The sequence below is a fragment of the Meles meles genome, chromosome 14 (genome assembly GCF_922984935.1).
Source record: "Meles meles chromosome 14, mMelMel3.1 paternal haplotype, whole genome shotgun sequence".
NCBI classification, from domain to species: Eukaryota; Metazoa; Chordata; class Mammalia; order Carnivora; family Mustelidae; genus Meles; species Meles meles.
In genome coordinates this window covers 8,596,966-8,614,383 of record NC_060079.1, presented here as the reverse complement: position 1 = coordinate 8,614,383, position 17,418 = coordinate 8,596,966, and the positions used below count along the sequence as shown (strand labels likewise).

The 17,418-nt window shown below is 43.3% G+C and overlaps 1 protein-coding gene across 2 annotated transcripts in view; it reads right to left on the bottom strand.

The window, feature by feature from the left end:
• WASF3 (WASP family member 3) overlaps positions 1-17,043 on the bottom strand; it is a 136,223-nt gene extending 119,180 nt beyond the window's left edge. For both annotated transcript variants that reach the window (XM_045978283.1, XM_045978285.1), the window contains exon 1: positions 16,936-17,043. The gene's annotated coding sequence lies outside the window, so the exon portion shown is untranslated. The remainder of the gene's footprint in view (positions 1-16,935) is intronic.
• Positions 17,044-17,418: the final 375 nt, after the last annotated feature.

The following is a 17,418-nucleotide window of genomic DNA, read 5'->3' as shown; positions in this document are numbered from 1 at the left end:
GTGGAAGAAACAACTGGAAAGAATGCTCTCCAGCCAAAAAACCTACTCATAAAATAAACAGGGATTCAAAGAAAATAAAGCCCATACCCACACAAAACTGCTATAAGAAAACAAAATGTAAATCAAAGCATTTCACTAATAAAACTTCTCCCCCCATCCCGAAAGCAGCTAGGAAACCAAAGAAATCTGTAACACAACACTCAAAAGGGAACTGAACAGCCTCCAACAGGCACATACAAATCTAACACAGAAACTGAGATCAGAAATGATGTGAAAAAGAAGTGAAACAAAAGCAAACTGAACTTATTTAGAAAAGAAATTTTTAAAAATCTTATTAAAAAAGACTGAATTAAAAGGTGCCCAAAGAAGAAATACAACTGAAAACTTAATGAAAGGCATTGATAAAAAATGAGAAAACCACCAAAAGAAAAAGATAAAGAAATGAGTATGCAGAAAGGAAGTGAGTGAAAAGAAAACAGGCAAAGAAAGTCAAACATCATGTAACGGAAGATACATATATTCCAAGATACTTATACTCCAGACTCTGGGAAAAGATATTTAGCATACTGAAAAAGAGTATTTAAAACAATAATCAGAGACACTTTTCTGGAAATAAAAAAAGACTTGAAGCTACACATTAAAAGAGCCAATTAGTGAAAACTGAAAAGAACAAGTAACTCTAAAATGTACTCTATAAATAGCGGCTCCTGGGTGGCTCAGTCGTTAAGCGTCTGCCTTTGGCTCAGGTCATGATCTCAGGCTCCTGGGATTGAGCCCAGCATCGGGCTCCCTGCTCCGCAGGAAGTCTGCTTCTCCCTCTCCCACTCCCCCTGCTTGTGTTTCCTCTCTTGCTGTGTCTCCCTCTGTCAAATAAATAAAAATGTAAATAAATAAATAAAATAAAATGTACCGTAATAAACTGTTAGACTTTAAGATACAAAAAAGATAACTTACAATATCAGAAAGTCAGACTTACATAAAAGTAGCAAATCATTTTTTTTAAGATTTTATTTATTTATTTGACAGAGAGAGATCACAAGTAGGCAGAGAGGCAGGCAGAAAGAGAGAGAGGGAAAGCAGGCTCCCTGCTGAGCAGAGAGCCGGATGTGGGACTCGATCCCAGGACTCTGAGACCACGACCTGAGCCGAAGGCAGTGGCTTAACCCACTGAGCCACCCAGGCACCCAGTAGCAAATCATTTTCAAGAAACTTAAGGGAAAAGAGCAAAAACAAAGTTTTTATACCCAGCCAAACTGTCATTTAAGTATCAAGGCCTCGAAAACTACTTGAACAAGCAAGAACTCACAAAATATATGTGCACCCGTCCTGATCACCCTTCTCAACTCAGGTTCATCATCTGAATCACAGTACACCCCAGAACAATCTGAGAGACTATTTTTTCAGTTCTTCCAAAGATACACAACTAATACCCTTCTAGATGCACAGGAAAGAAGTTAATCTGTTACAGTCAATGGATGCATTATGGCTTGAACTCCATCTAAACAAGGCAGTTAGACAGGGCTGGAGGCAAATGTGGTCATAAACAGGTGACAGGTAGAAGCTTGAAGGCACAACCTCTTGATTTTGAGGCTTTCAATACCCTTGCCTTATGGCTGCCAACATCCAGGGCTGAGAGACCAAGAGCTGCAGGTGCAGAACATACACTCTTCTCTCCAACTTCTGTCCCAAGGTAACCCAGAGCTTTATTATAACATAGTTACATTGTGGTTTCAACTCCCATGGGGGAACATGGCTATGACAGTTTCGACAAGAACCTTGTAGAGCCAAAAACTCCCCCTCCTAACCAGTAGGAGGAGTCCCTTAGATGACTGGAATCAATTTCGGTTGGAGACCAACCTCACTATGACCCACGACCAATGCAAACATGAAGAGACACCACTCACCCCAGTGCAGTTGCCACTTCTGGGCCTGTCCACTCTCTCATTTTGAGAGTATACTGTCCTTAATAAACTGCTTTGTGCTTGCTACTTTCCTTCTGGCTGTCTTTATTCAAGTATGACTGTGTGGATCATAACGTAAATCTCACACAGGGAATCTAAGAACTGAGACATCCATTCACATGATGCAGACTCTCCCACAGGTAACAGAATGACTGAAGAAGTTTACACAAAAGGACTGATGAAGAAGTGAACAGTTTATGTATTCAATTATAGAAGTAAAACTAAAAACAAGACTGGGGTCATGGGCAGGTCAATCGTATATAAACCTATGTTATGACAAAGTAGAAAATTGCAACTGAAATAATGGGAAGATAAAAGAGAAAGATAAAAACAGAATAAAGTCACTATTATATAGGTTACAGGTGAAAATCAAAAGATGCCATTTAAAGGTGATATAGAAGATAGTAAAAGAATAGGTTAAAAACTGGGAAGGGGATTAAAGGTAATACAACTGTATATGATTGAGAAGTAACCACTAGAACAAAAATTTAATCCTTCCTAGATATGAAGTTTTTTTTATTAAACTCAAGGAAAATACACCTAATAATGAGTGAAACAGTAAGTAATTATAAATAACCGAAGTAAAAACAAATATATCAGTTATAACAGTAAATGTGAATGAACTTGTCTACTTGAGAATTCTTCAAACTTGCTTAGAGACCAAAGGCCAACTCTATGCTATACATATGAGAAGACATATTTAAAATGCAATGATTCATAAAACTTCTGAAAGAATTCCACATCTAGATATTCCTGCAAAATTTTAAAAGATGAACACAGAATTGGTGAAAGAAAGGGAGCAGACAAAAATGCACTACATAAATTATAATGGCCTATATAGAAATGGCAACACTGATAATACAATTCAAGGCAAAAAAAAAAAAAAAAGTAACTGAAAAATAAACATAGATACTGAGTTTTTACTATGGGCGAGGCCCTGTGTCAGTGACTTTGTATTCTTTAACTTAATAAACAGATTAACCAATAGTGAGAGTATAATCACCCTTTATACAGATGAAGAAACAAGGCAAATATAGCTAAATAACTTGTTCAAGATCACACAGTTAATATGTTTTGAAATGAGGATTTGAAGTTAAGCCATGGAACTCCCGATCCCATTCTTTTAACCATTACATCAAAAGTGCATGCAGAATCATTATTCTTAATTATCAAAACTAGGGATCAAAATCTCAAATATCCATCCACAACTGTAGAAAGCATATAGTCATTGGGCACCTGGGTGGCTCACTCAGTTAAGCCTCTGTCTTCAGCTCTGGTGAGGATCCCAGGGTTCTGGGATCAAGCCCCTCATCAGGCTCCCAGCTCAGCGGGAAGCCTGCTTCTCCTTCTCCCACTCCCCCTGCTTGTGTTCCCTCTCGCTGTGTCTCTGTCAAATAAATAAATAAAATCTTAAAAAAAAATAAAATGCAATGATTCAAAAAAGGCTAAAAATAAAGGGATACACAAGAACTTATTGGACAAATGGAAGACAATTAGGTTGCAATCATATCAGACAAAATAAAATTTAAGACAAAAAGTATTCGAATGGATAAATCCTAAAAGCTATTATTTCACAATGAAAAAAATCTTATTAACAATTGTAAACTTAGTAACAGAAACTATAACCAATCCAAGAAGAAAGAAATAGAAACTCTCTATAAATAAGAGACAGACACCACTCGGTACATAAAACAGGTCAAGGGGAGAAAAATAAGGACTAAAAGTAAAAGATCTAGAAGCACCTGGGTGGCTCAGTTGGTTAAGCCCATGCCTTCCACTGAGGTCATGATCCCAGGGTCCTGGGATCCAGTCAAGCCCAGCATCAGGCTCCCTGCTCAGAGGTGAGCCTGCTTCTCCCTCTGCCTCTGCCCCTCCCCCCACTTGTGTGCGCGCGCTCTCTCTCTCTCTTTCTCCCTTGCAAATAAAAAAAAAGTATTTTTTTTTAAAAAGTACCCACAGTAGTCAAAATCATAGACAGAAAGGAGAACGATGGCTGCCAGGAGCTGGGGGAAGAAAACAATGGGGAGTATTCAGTTGGTACAGAATTTTGGTACGGGGAGATGAAAATACCTAATTACCAAGGGGACGGGGGTAGGGGGGAAGATGGGGGAGATGGGGGAGATGGGGGGGAGAGGAGGAGGAGAAGGAGGAAATAAAATACACAATTACCTCCAAAAAGGCTGAAGAAGCCCCTGGCAAAATTCAACATCCATTCCTAATTTCGAAAAAAACCTCTCTTGGATGAACAGGAATGGAGGAATACTCCTTAACATGACTTTACCGAGAGAGAGAGAGAGAGAGAGAATGAATGAGTAGGAGCACCAACATCCTACTGGCCAAAACCAGAGGCATGACCACAAAGGCCAAGAACCAAGCAAGGATGCCCACTACCTCTTCTATGATTTAACACTGTTCTGGAGGCATTCACCAATACAGTCAGATAAGAGGAAACAAAGACGCAAACAATGGAAAAGGAGAAATAAAATTCTCTACCAGCTGATGACAGGACAGTAAACCTGGAAAACCAAAAAAATTAATGATGAAAATAACTCAAGAAAGAGAATTCAGCAAGGCAGCAGGATATAAAAAACAAAACCTTCATATACACAAATAATAAACAATAGCTTTCATATACATAAATAATAACTGGTTAGAATATACAATGGAAGAGAAAACCCCATCTAAAACAGCAACAGAAAAGAACATAAACTTAACAAGAAGTGTTCAAGACTTACATGAAGAAATCTATAGATTCACACATTCCTAAAAGGCACACAAAATGAGACTCCAGAATCCACCATTCTTGGTCAAGGCACCACAACTTTATCAGGTTGTCAGTTCTCCCTAAATTAATTTATAAATATAATGCAATTCCAACAAAAATTACTCAGAAGTTTCTTTATGGAGCTACACAAGTTGACACTCAGTTAACACTGACTAGGAGGAGCTATCGAAGGAGAACTAGTCCACCAAATATTAGAACAAAGCTCCATGATTAAAACTGTGATAGTAGCACCTGAATAGGCAGACAGACCCCAAAAATGCAACCAAAATCCCAAAAATAGACCCAACCTACTATTTAGAAATCTAATATATAACAATAGTGGCACCTCAAATGACTTGAGCAACGATGGATTTCAGAAATGCTGGGACAACTGAATCCATTCTTAATATCACGTACCAGAATAAACTCCAAGTACAGCAGAAATCTAAATGCAAAAAATGAAAACTGGGGCGCCTGGGTGGCTCAGTGGGTTAAAGCTTCTGCCTTCGGCTCAGGTCATGATCCTAGGGTCCTGGGATCGAGCCCCGCATCGGGCTCTCTGCTTAGCAGGGAGCCTGCTTCCTCCTCTCTCTCTCTCTGCCTGCTTCTCAGCCTGCTTGTGGTCTCTGTCAAATAAATAAATAAAATCTTAAAAAAAAAAAAAATGAAAACTATCCAAGTTCTTAAAGAAATCATTTGTGTAAGGAAAGGTTTTCTGACCCTGACCTAAAATCCATACCCAAAAGTTACATTCGAATTTTTGACTGCCTAGGGATTGGCACCGCTAATCCCCATGTTAAGGGTCAACCGTACTTCCTCTGGGTTTAGTCTGCTGTTCTTTTCGTAACTTCTTGAGATGGCTGCACAGATCACTAAATTTTTTTCAGTCTTCCTTCTTTCCTAATATACATCTATAGCTATAAACTTCCCTCTAAATGCAACTTTAGCTGCACCCCACAAATTTTGGTATGAAGTATTTTTATGTTAATTCTGATCAAAATATTTGTCAATCTTTTAAAATTCCCATGGTAATTAACAAATCTTCTGTGATTCATGGGTTATTTAGAAACAACTTTGCTTTTTGCTATTGATTTTAGTTTAACTTATACTGTTCTGTTTGGCTTGAATCCTTTGAAATATCCTGAGACTTGCTTTTGTCCCACAAGCTGACACCCTGGGTGAATGTCTACAAACACTAGTAAATATTGTGTATTCTGCAGTTGTTAGGGGCAACATCTAGTCATGCAAGGCAAATTTATTAATTGTGCTGTTCAAATCTTCTACACCCTTACTAAAGTTTGTTCACTCTGATACAAGCGTTGTGTAAAAATATATTAATAACTCCCTCTATGATTACAAATGAATCTCTTTCATCTCCCTATTTCTATTAAAGCCTATATTATAATCACTAAAATTCTCTTCAGATGATCCAGACACTCTACAAAAGAGAACAGAAAGGTGAACAACTTTTTCAATGCCAGTAAAAATGGCAGCAATTTTCCAGCCAATTATTATCCAAAATGAGTTCATAGCATCTATCTCAAAAATCATCATTATAGACATCCTCCAAGATTTCACTGGGTCAGATCCAATAACACCAGATAGCAGATCAACTTGTTTAATTACTTAAGAGGTATATTTTGCAACTAATTCACGCTGCTTGGCTCATGGGAAAGGTTAGCAATGTGCCACAACACACTCCATAGTGTATGACTTTTCTTCCATTTTTCTGAACCAAAATTACCTTGGTCTTGCTCTCTGGCAAAGATGGCTAAGATCAGCCCTGCCCCTTCAGCGCCCACTGCACTGTATCCCATTGAGGACCAATGCTATGTTAGAATCACTCTCCCACAGTGCTCTAGACAGCAATCGTTACAATCTGAAACTCACTGCCACCTCTGCTTGATGGTCAAATTTCTGATGGTCTGTCTGTGCAGTCTTTCCAAGAATCTCCAAGCTAGGGTACAGAATGGGCACCTATTCAAATTAGTCTTCATCAGTGTCCTCCCATTTTCTCAGGTCAGGTTGTCATCTCCCACTAGGACCAAGCACCCCTCCCATGCAATCCCGGGGCACTTTTGACTTTCCCATCTATAGCTGTATACCATGGTGATCTTTTTACATGTTTTTCTCAGCTGTTACACTATCGTCCCTCAAGGAAAGGAACCATTTGATTCATCTTGGTATCCTCAGCATACCAATACCTAGCAGGCAGACATACTCCTTCATACTCTTTCTTGTCCCCTACAATCTATTCTCTACACTGCATACCTAGTGATCCTTTTAAAATCTAAGTCAAATGGTATTGTTTCCCTGCTCAAAAACTTGTAATGGCTTTCCAACTCACTCAGAATAAAATCCAAAGTGCCACCATAGTCTCATGGACCCTACAGGATCTGGCCCTTTATTACCTCTGAACCTCCACCCCCCCCCCCCCACACCTGCCAACACATACACACACAGCACTTACTCATACTGCCTTCCTACCACCTCAAGGGCCTTTGCACTTACTGTTCTTCCTTCCACAAGGCTCGCTGCCAAAATAATTGCCTGCCTGGTATACTCCTTAACCTTCATCACACCGCTGTCAACTGTCATCTGAGGGATACCTTCCCTGACCACTTCCCTGACCACATTATGACAAATGGCAGTCCCTGATACTCTCTCCTCTTGCTTCTTTATTTTCTCTATAGTCTTATCATTACATATATTTATGTTATTTACTTATCTCCCACCTCCGCACTAGAATGTGATCTCAGTAAGAAAGGGCAGAACCTCACCCTCTAGAACAGCGGTTGGGATGTTTTGCTCTAAAGAGATAGTATTTTGTACTCTGTAGTTTAGACCATCCCTGTCGCAACTACTCAGCTCTACCTTATAGCACGAAAGCAGCCCCAGAGAATATATAAACGAGTTGGCAAGCCCATGCTCCAATAAAATTTTCTTTACAAAATCAGGCAAAAGACCAGGTTTGGCCCAAATGCTGCTGTTTACCAACCCCGATCCTAGAATAAGCTTTGCATGCAGTACATTGACTTTGAATTAATCAATCATTTCTGTTCTTGGTCTCTAAGGCTACCTTTAATTGACAGAGTAAAATACCAGCATTCCGACCTCATCAGAAAAGGTAACTCCAAACCTGCTTCTGTAAATCTTCTACCAAAAATCCACTTGAAGCTCTTATACAGTCCTGAATGGCTACTTTGACCGATATGCAATGCATTTATTCTTACCACTAGAAAGTACAGAAAAGTTAGTTTGACCCTTTGCAGAAATGTTTTAAATAAGTTGTGTTTCAATTCATTTAAAACCAGAGAAGAATCAGCCTCATAAAAACCACATCCTAGGGGTCCCTGGGTGGCTCAACTGGATAAGTGTCCAACTCTTTTTTTTTTTTCCTTAAGGTTTTATTCATTTATTTGAAAGAGAGAGTGAGCGAGAGACAGCATGAGCAGGGGAGAGGGAGAAGCAGACTCCCTGCTGAGCAGGGGACATGACATGGGACTTGATCCCAGAACCTTGGGATCATGACCTGAGCCCAAGGCAGTGGCTAACCAGAGTGAGCCACTGAGGTGCCCCAAGTGTCCGACTCTTGATCTCAGCTCAAGTCTTGATCTCAGAACAGTGATTTCAAGCCCTGTGATGGGCTCTGTGCTGCACATGGAGCCTACTTCAAAAAAATAAAAATAAAAATAAAAAATAAAAACATGTTCTCTGTGCTCACTTCACTCACTCACTTCAGCTTTCAATGTAAGCAATACAAAACCTTAAGTGTGAGTTCAGGGAACATATTAAGGAAAGGAAACTGGTATGTTTTCTGTGGGTGATGAAACTACAACGCAGAGCTGAGGATGTTTTCCCTTCTTTTTGGCCATCAGGACACTCAGCCGAGTTCCAGTCTGCAAACTGGTTATGTCACCAGTATCTGTGCTTCTCTTCTCGGGGGCTCAGAGCCAGCCTACATTTGAGTACAGCCAGTGGGATGACAAGTGGTGTGTGCTGGCCCATAAAACCTCCCACAGGACTTGGCTCTCTCCCTACCCACCAGCTGAATTGAGCAGGAGGAAGTTCCCACTTCCTATTGGAGGCTGAGTCACAAGTGGAAAGAGCCTGACTACTGGCAGGGCCCTGTGGAAGACCACCCCAGAAGGACCCCAAAGCTTTTTTGTGCTGTGTCACTGAAATCTTGCATGAGTAAAGCACTTAGCTCTCTAGGACGAAAACACTGACCTAGGAGGCTGGAACCTTGTTCAGTGAATAGGTTTTATTGTTTTCAGTCATGACCTTCACACACCTTTAATTCTCATTACTTACATTCAGCTTCATTGTCACGGGTATCTCCTATTAGCTAATTCAAACCTTTATGTAATGGGGGACAAGGGACAAACCTCTAATGTTTGTGTTCAGTAGAACCGTAAGCATCTCCAACAACAAAAAATCTCAAAAAATACAGATGGATAAACACATATTTGGGTAAATATAAACATTCAAAGAAAACCTTATTCGTAACTTTCACTTATACACAGTTGAATAAACTGTATCAGGGTCCAGAAAGAAAGAAGACTCAGTAAATACTAAAATGCAGGGCAATATATTTTGTCTCAAATGGAACTGGACAATCATTAGAAACCAAATAGCCTAGGAAATGGAACCACACATTTCTAAACTCCTATCTAGGATGACTAAGTAACCATAAATGTGGTGTAAAAGAAAAAATGTTCTAACCCCTGTAATACCTAATCCCTATATAATTCTATCAAGTGATGCAACGAAGCTATGTTGTTTCTGCATTTTTTTTTGAGAAATAGTATAGAAAAAACTAGACATGTCAGAAATGGAAGAACTTTTTAATTAGTCTATGTAATGTAAAAGACAGTGTATGAGCTATGAAAATTTTAACTATAACTCAGGTATGAACTTCATTATCATTGATAAACCTCACGATCATTCAATATTACAATGCCAGCTTTTAAAAAGTAGTAATGTTTTGGGGAGGCTGGGTGGCTCAGTCAGTTAAGTGATCTCTTGATCTCAGTGCAGGTCCTGATCTCAGGGTTGTGAGTTCAAGCCCCTGTGCTGGGCTCCATGCCCCTTCAAAAAAAAAAAAAAAAAAGGTAATGTTTTAATAACCTTGCCCCCTGGCATATCTCAAAGGACAATTCACATTTTAGTAAAGCCTTTGAAAACAATGTTTTTTGCAGTGTGTAATTAAAATCTGAAGACAGGTGACTAGGGAATTTAGGGGTTTCTGTGCATTTCTGGTTTTTAAATCGAAAACCAGGATAATTAACTCTAAGAGATGTACAGGACAGGAAACAAATACTATGGAAAACCAAGAACCGAGAAATGTTTTAAATTCTATAGGTTTGGTTATAAACAAAATGCATTTTTCTACTTCTATTGAAAATGGGCATGAATCCTATATTGAAAATCTACAATCTTTCCCCCCAAAATTAATATCTTACTTTTGAAGGGATGGAAGGCAAGTCTGTCTGTTCCTCCTCATTGTAAGCTGTGAAGACTCTCTCAGAATGTCGGAATGATACAAATATAACATAAGTTGCTCCCTTTCTCCTCTCTCTCCTGCCACTCTTCCGGATAATGTCATCCCCCTACTGGACGAGATACTTCACCCCCTAAGTGCGTAGAAACTGTTCCTTCCATGTACCACACGGAGCGATTTAAATCCATGAACTTCTCCGTAAGTGTTCATTCTAAACAGCATAGAATATGGCCCCACAAAAAGTTACAAAGTCAATTTAGAGCTGAACTGTGCCTAGGTAACAATTTTAACCCAGGACTGCATTACAAAACAGGGACTGGGGTGTCATGTACATGTTTTGAGGGCCTGAAACAAAAGTGTGACATTAATAGGGCCTAATGACGCAGCCCAGGTTTTTAAAAATGACCTAGTAGTGACAGTGTTCTGCTTATTCTCGGTCCTGAATCAAAACACAGGACACGTTCAGGTGATGAAAAAATATTTACTGAGTATCGACTATGTGCAAAGAATACACCATTTCTTCCATTTAGCTGATAAAAATGGCCACATGGATTCGTAGTTCAGTCAATCACATCCACACTATTCTGTTGCAATATAATTTCTCTAAACCGCTCGTGTGCACGAAATGGATAACAGCACACAACGAGAGGAGCCAGATGAGCTAAAATGGAACCGCAGCAGCATGGTAATACAATCTTCAGCATGCACTGGAGCACAACTTTAAAAATCCAATACGGCTTTCAGTCACTAGTAAGAGGAAGTACTCAAGGACCAGAGATCACAAAGTCTATGGGAAAACGGCCAGTTGGAGTGAAGGAGGCACTGGGTGTTACCCCTGGCCACAAAGGTTGTGACCCAAACAACAGTGTGCACGTGACCACATGCTTAAAACGTTACTTAACAGAGCTGGAACATATCTACTAAGTGCTGGCTATATACAAGGCATGGTGCTGTCTGGTACCTGCCCACAATGAGTTTACAGTTAGCAAGACAATTTACCTCTGCTTTCCCTCTCTAGGTGTGGAGGACAGGAGCTAGCAACGCTATTACCACTGGTAACCAGAATGATCTGTGGTAGGCATTCAAACATGTGGACTGCTGCAAAGAACCGTAAAGCAAATATAAAAGAAAAATAACAAAATAAATAAAACTCTGCAATAGCGCAAGCATATACAATACAGCCGAAGACATCTTTAGATCAATTTCAGGGCCGTTGCTTCCGCAAGGTGAGAGGGCACCTTAAGAACAGGCCCAAGGGAAAACTCCGTAAGCAAAAAGTCTCTGAGAAATGATCCCAGATACTGAGCTCAGAGTTGAGGTCCAGAAGCTCCTACCAGACCTGAAAGAGGAGAAATTACCCTGGGATATTTGAGATGTTTAAAGTTAAAAAAAAAAAAAGTCAACAGAAGAAAAGAGCTAACCTGAAAGAGAAGAGGAGAGACACAGATCCAGGGAAAAGAAACAAAACAGGGTGGCTCCAAAGATTAAGGGCGAAATCTGAGTATGGAAAAATTATTCTAATCTAAGGACATCTGCTAAGATGGGAGGATAGGCTCTTACGCAAAACAAAACTGACCTTGAACACTGACAGCAGAAAGCGTCCACTCAGAAAGGAAAACAGGACAGCACAGTCACAGACAATACGACCTTCAGGAGACGCCAGGACCTGGCAAGAGGCACGGCCTTGCCCAGAGCACCCCACCCTGACAAGGACCCATGAGTCCCAAGAAAAGCATGTCTTAAAGAAAAAGAAAGCATCCTTTTTTAAAAAGAAGTTAATAAAATAAAGTCATTGTTAAAAAGAAAAAAATTTCACCCTGTACCAGATGTCCCTCTCTAGTGAATGTCCTTCTTTCCTCCTCATTTATAGAAAGCACTGCGCACCCTGATTAGCTTCCCTGCCTGAGTGCCATTCACTCCTTAGTCCACAGAAGTAAGGCTCCACTGAGGCTCCTGTGAAAACCAGCAATTTGATCCTAGGGCTAAATCCAGTGGAAACTTTGGAACAACTCTATCTGGATCTCTGACCAGCGCGCACGCGTTCTCTCTCTCTCTCTCTCTCTCTGTTTCTTCACATGCTCAAATCCCTCCATTGAGAAAAACAAAAAACAAAAACAAAAAAACCAACAGCAAAAGAAATACCCCCACCCCTTTACCCAGCCTCCTGGAACCACCCTTCACCACCGCCGCCACCCCTCTTAAGAGCTGTCTACACATTCTGGCACTACTTCCTGGCTCCCACTATTAAACCCTGGCCATCCGCCCCATGTCCCCATCACCCTGTCACCACTGACACCACCTATATTACTAGTAACTTCCTGGTTTAGCATCCCTCTTTAGTGATGTTCCCTTGGACCATGGCTTCTAAAACACTCTTCATGGACCCCTCCCCCCCAACCCCACATAACTGCCCTCCTCAGTCTCAATGTGGGAGCCTATTCTCTCCGTATCTTTTGAACACAAAAGCTCCTCAGATCACATTCTACACCACTCCTTTTCTCACTCTGTACATACTTCTTGAATAACTTCATCCACTCCAATAACCTCTATTAACAAATACAGGCAAAGGCAGAGGTTCCAGAAAGTTCTGGAACTTTCTCTAGAAGAAACTTTCTCTGTTCATTGCACTCTTAGTGTCTCAGGCCAAAAGGAATGCCTGAGTAATTGAAACACTGGATAAGTTCAAATATCTTAAGTATTTTTTGCCCTAACAACTTATTACCCATTTTTTATTTTTTTAATTTATTTATTTTTTTCAGCGTAACGGTATTCATTGTTTTTGCACAACACCCAGTGCTCCATGCAATACGTGCCCTCCCTATTACCCACCTTATTACCCATTTTTTAAAAGCACACTTCAACTGAGAAGAATTCAGTCTCTTTCTGTCATTATTAAATAAACCACAGGTACAATTTCTCAAACCTTGGAGTTGGACTGGATATCACCTCATTCACTTCCTGTTCCACACTGATTTTCACAGGAAATGCAACCACTGAACACCCAGCCTTACAAACGTATCATCAAAAGGAAGGTAGTGCAATGGACAGTAGAAACTGTTGACGACTTTGAGCTAGCATTTCCCATAGGGTTGGACAGATGTTATGCACCCTTGAGCTTCCTTCTACAATTCAATATCCTGCAGTCTCCCTGTGAGTTCACTGCATCACATCAGCACACAGTTTGGGAACTGTGGTGCTAAGGACTCTTAGATGTCTGTCTCCAGTCCAGATACCCCCAACACCCAGATCCCTAAAACACTGTGTCCCATAGCCACCTGAAACTTAACAAGGCCAAATGCACCTGCCTTTTTTTCCTCCAAATGGCTGCTGCTCCACAAGAAAGGCACCATTATCCACCCAACTGGCCAGCTAGGACTCAGCACTGCCCTGAACTCCTCCCTCTCCCAACTCCCCCACCGCACATACAACCCCCAGCACGTCCCAGCAGTTCCATCTCCTTGACCTTCTTGCCTTCCACGCTTGCTCCCTTCCATCCATTCTCTAAAGGGCAAATCGGATCATGCCCTTTTGCTTCAGAATTCTTCAACTGTTTCCTTTTGCCTATAGAGGAGTCCAAACTCCTTACAAGAATCATAAGACACCCCCCGCCCCCCATGGCTCGGCCCCTAGTCACTTCTTCTGTCTCGTTTCTTGCCACTTCCCTGCCCTTCTGCAATTGGCCTGGCCACATACGTTTCCAGTTGCCCCAATGCACCCTCTCTCTGACAGCCTTTATCAAGCCTCTCCTCAGCCCTGACTCGGACCAATTTCCTTCTCTCTTATTGCTCTGGGAGGCCTTTCTCATCTTTCTGAATCGTCACGAAGCTTGGGTTTGCGGTCATCCTGTGAGCTCCTTTAGCTGACCCTTTCCCGGCACGTACCATATGCTGCACTGTAACCAATGGTTAAAAGTGTCCAAGAGAACCCAGCTGAACAGGTTCTGCAAGAGGTATCCGCCTTGCTTATCTTGTATCCCCAGCACATAGGATCAACTCTGCAATAAAGCAAGCGAATGCACTGACTAGGTCATTCATGTGATGCTTCACATCCTTCTCTGCTTACTAACGCCATTACAGCACTGATCGCACCAGGCTGAAATTGTGTGTCTCGGCCGACTATCAACATCTTGAGAGCTTTTCTCTCTTATTTCTGCTATGCCAGTATCAAAATAGTACAGGTACTTAGCAAGCATCCACGAAACGGCTTCTGAAGAAAAAAACCGACTGAAAAAATTCTGGATGCCCCGACCCCATCGGATTAGGGGTGGCTACCTCTGGAGAAAGAAACAGGACAGGGCACCAATAAGAGGAGGTAAAGAGAACAGAGATTTGTTACTCCATGTATCTCCATAGTGATACTCCACTGATTTTATAATATGCCTTATTTAAGCATGACTGCCATACACTATTCTTGTATTGCCAGCATAAAATGCATCCTGCGTAAAGAACCAGTCCTGAAGAACACATGCACTTGCAAGCAGCGTTTGGCTCCAAGCACCCTAGAGCAGGTCCCGAGAAAACTTGACCTTAAACGAGGAAAACCAGCTTCTAAGGGAAAAAGGACTGAGGAGGTGAGCATCTCCACCTGTACAGCAGTGTGGACGCAGTCCTGAGAAAATGTAAGGAATGACAACGGCATGTAAGTGGAAAATATAATCTGTGATTATTCTTCCAAGAAAGTTCTGGGAACTCTAAAAGAAGACAGCTTGTACTGGCCGGCCAAGGCAGACAATTCTTTTAATACTTATATTAAGCAACTGTTTTGATGGAACATTCCAAAAACCGAAAGGTGACTTGCCCCATGCAGGTTACCAAGGGAAGCGTAAAGTAGACCTACAAAGACCCGCTAGAATAGACAGGAGGCTACAGCATTGGCATGATCACTTAGCCAAGTGTGTTCCACCTTGATGTGCAGAATTTTTAAAAAGACTGTAGCACAACATTGACTATAAGGTCATAAATTTTAAGGAAACAGATAAAACAATGCTATAAAGAAACCATGTCAGCAACTGGAAGTAGCAAGAATGATTTTTATACGTGGATAGTTCCAGACAAGCTTCTTTTCCCTGCTAGAAGACAATGATGAATACAGGTCAGATTGTAAATATATAAAGTCAAACTTCCCAACCTAGAGAGTTTTAAATATCCAAAAGGACACAACTTTAGAGAATGCAAATTAAGATCTTCAAAAATGAAGAAAAAATCAGCACTACGGGACCCTATTAGAAAGGAGACCAGACACAATAAAAACTGACTATGGGAAAGGTCAAACCTCGCTTTCCTTTGTTTAACCTCTCAAGTACATAAAAGAACTAGCTTTCAAGAATCACTGCATCGTTTCCCTGCAAGGAAAGGAAAGTTGAGTAAAGCATACACAAAAAAGAAGCAACCAAGGTTCAGCAGAATGTGCCCTAGAGGCAACAGAAAAATAAATCAATTATAACACTCTAAACTTAGTTTTGATAGAGACGGAGACATTTTAAGTTTAGATAACCCTAATTTTTATAAAATGAAAAAAAAATCTCAAATACTTAGCCCCTCCCCTCATAAAATGTGCGCTCTGAATCTTAAAATTTCATGCCCCAGCATGCATTTGATTTGGACAATCACAAGGCAAAAAAAAAAAAAAAACAAACTTTTAATTATTGGTGTTTTAAAAACTCCAAAATTATTACTGGTACTAAGTGCGAATTTAAAACTGATCCTCACACGAGAAAGAATTCCTAATACGCATAACAGCGCCTAAGAAAATGAGATGCTCCCATTCATCCGTAAGCCCATCGGTTAGCTTCTTAATAATTAAGAACTACTCTCCGCCACGAAACTATCCCTTGCAGAGAGGCTCAACCAAGAAGAAATCGCCATTGCCTCTGAGTACCACAGACGGAGAGGGGAAGGTTTCCCACTCGCTGGAGCTCCGGCGCGGAGGAGGGCGAGAGGCCAGGCGCCGCGGCCCCCGCCCGCCGCGCAGGGAAAGTCTCTCGGGGATGATCCATGCCGGCGAAGCGGCTCCCGGGCGCGCAGCCCTCTCCCCTCGCCCTGCAGCGCGCCCCTCGCCGGCTGTAGGACCCCCTGCCCTGCGCTCAAGGAGCCGAGCCTGGCTGCGGAGGCCGGGAGCCCCGCGGGCCCGCAGCCCCGGGGGAGGGGACACCCTGCGTAAAGGCGCGGGGAGGGCGAAGCCAGGGAGCGGGCCCGACCCAGGGCGACGGGCATGCAGGGACTGGGCCACATGCGGGCAGGGCGCGGGGTACCGAGGGATGTGAAAGTCCCGGACGCGGGGCAGCCCTGGGCACTGTGCGTGGGGCGCGAGTGGAGGCCCGGGCGCCACCTGCGGCCGGGATGGCGGGCGCCTGCCCCGCAGCCCGGGGAGCGCGCACCGGGCAGCGCCGGGGCCGAGGGCTGGGGGGACGGCGCGGGCGAGAGCGGCCGCCCGGGCGCGCTGCGACGGCGGGAAACCCCAGCCGGCGCGGGAGCCAGCGCGGAGGATGCGGCTGGGCTGCAGGGCAAGGCGCGGGGCGGCGCCGCGGCCCGCAGTGGGCCCCGCTGCCCGCCCGAGCGCGCCCGGCGCGATGCAGCAACTTCACTTAGCCACGGGGCTGCGGGGGCCCGGCCCGCGCCCGCCCCTCCCCCGGGGCAGCCGCTCGGCCCGCAGCCAAGCAGCGAAGGGCCCAGGACAGAGGAGTCCGGCCGGTCGCAGCCCGCACTCACCGGTCCGCGATTCCGCCGCCGGCGCCGGGGCTGCGCTCCGAGCTCCATGGTCCCGCCGCGCCGCGGCCGCCCGGCGCCCCCGCCCGCAGCACACCGCACGCAGCGGCGCCAGCGACGCCGCCTCCGGCCCGGCCACGGCCGCGGCCACGCCCCCTCTCGGCTGGGGGCCCGGCCGGAGCAAGAGGGGGACTCAGCGCCGGCTCCACCAACCAGAGGCCTCTCACCAAGCCGCTTCACCAGGATTGGCGAGGGCTTCAGCCAATGGGAAAACGGAAGGATCGCCGAGCGTCGGCGCCGAGGGGCGGGGGATTGCGGAGGAGGTGGCTCTCACGACGGGTCCTCCGTCCCCCATTCCGGCTGAGGCTTTGGCCCTAGTGCCTCTGGAGTGGAGAGGCAGGGATACTTTGGGCCGAGTTTATCTTAAGGGGCCCTTCCATCACCTTTGCTGACGATGTACCCATTGCAGTCCCTTTGAGTTTCCAC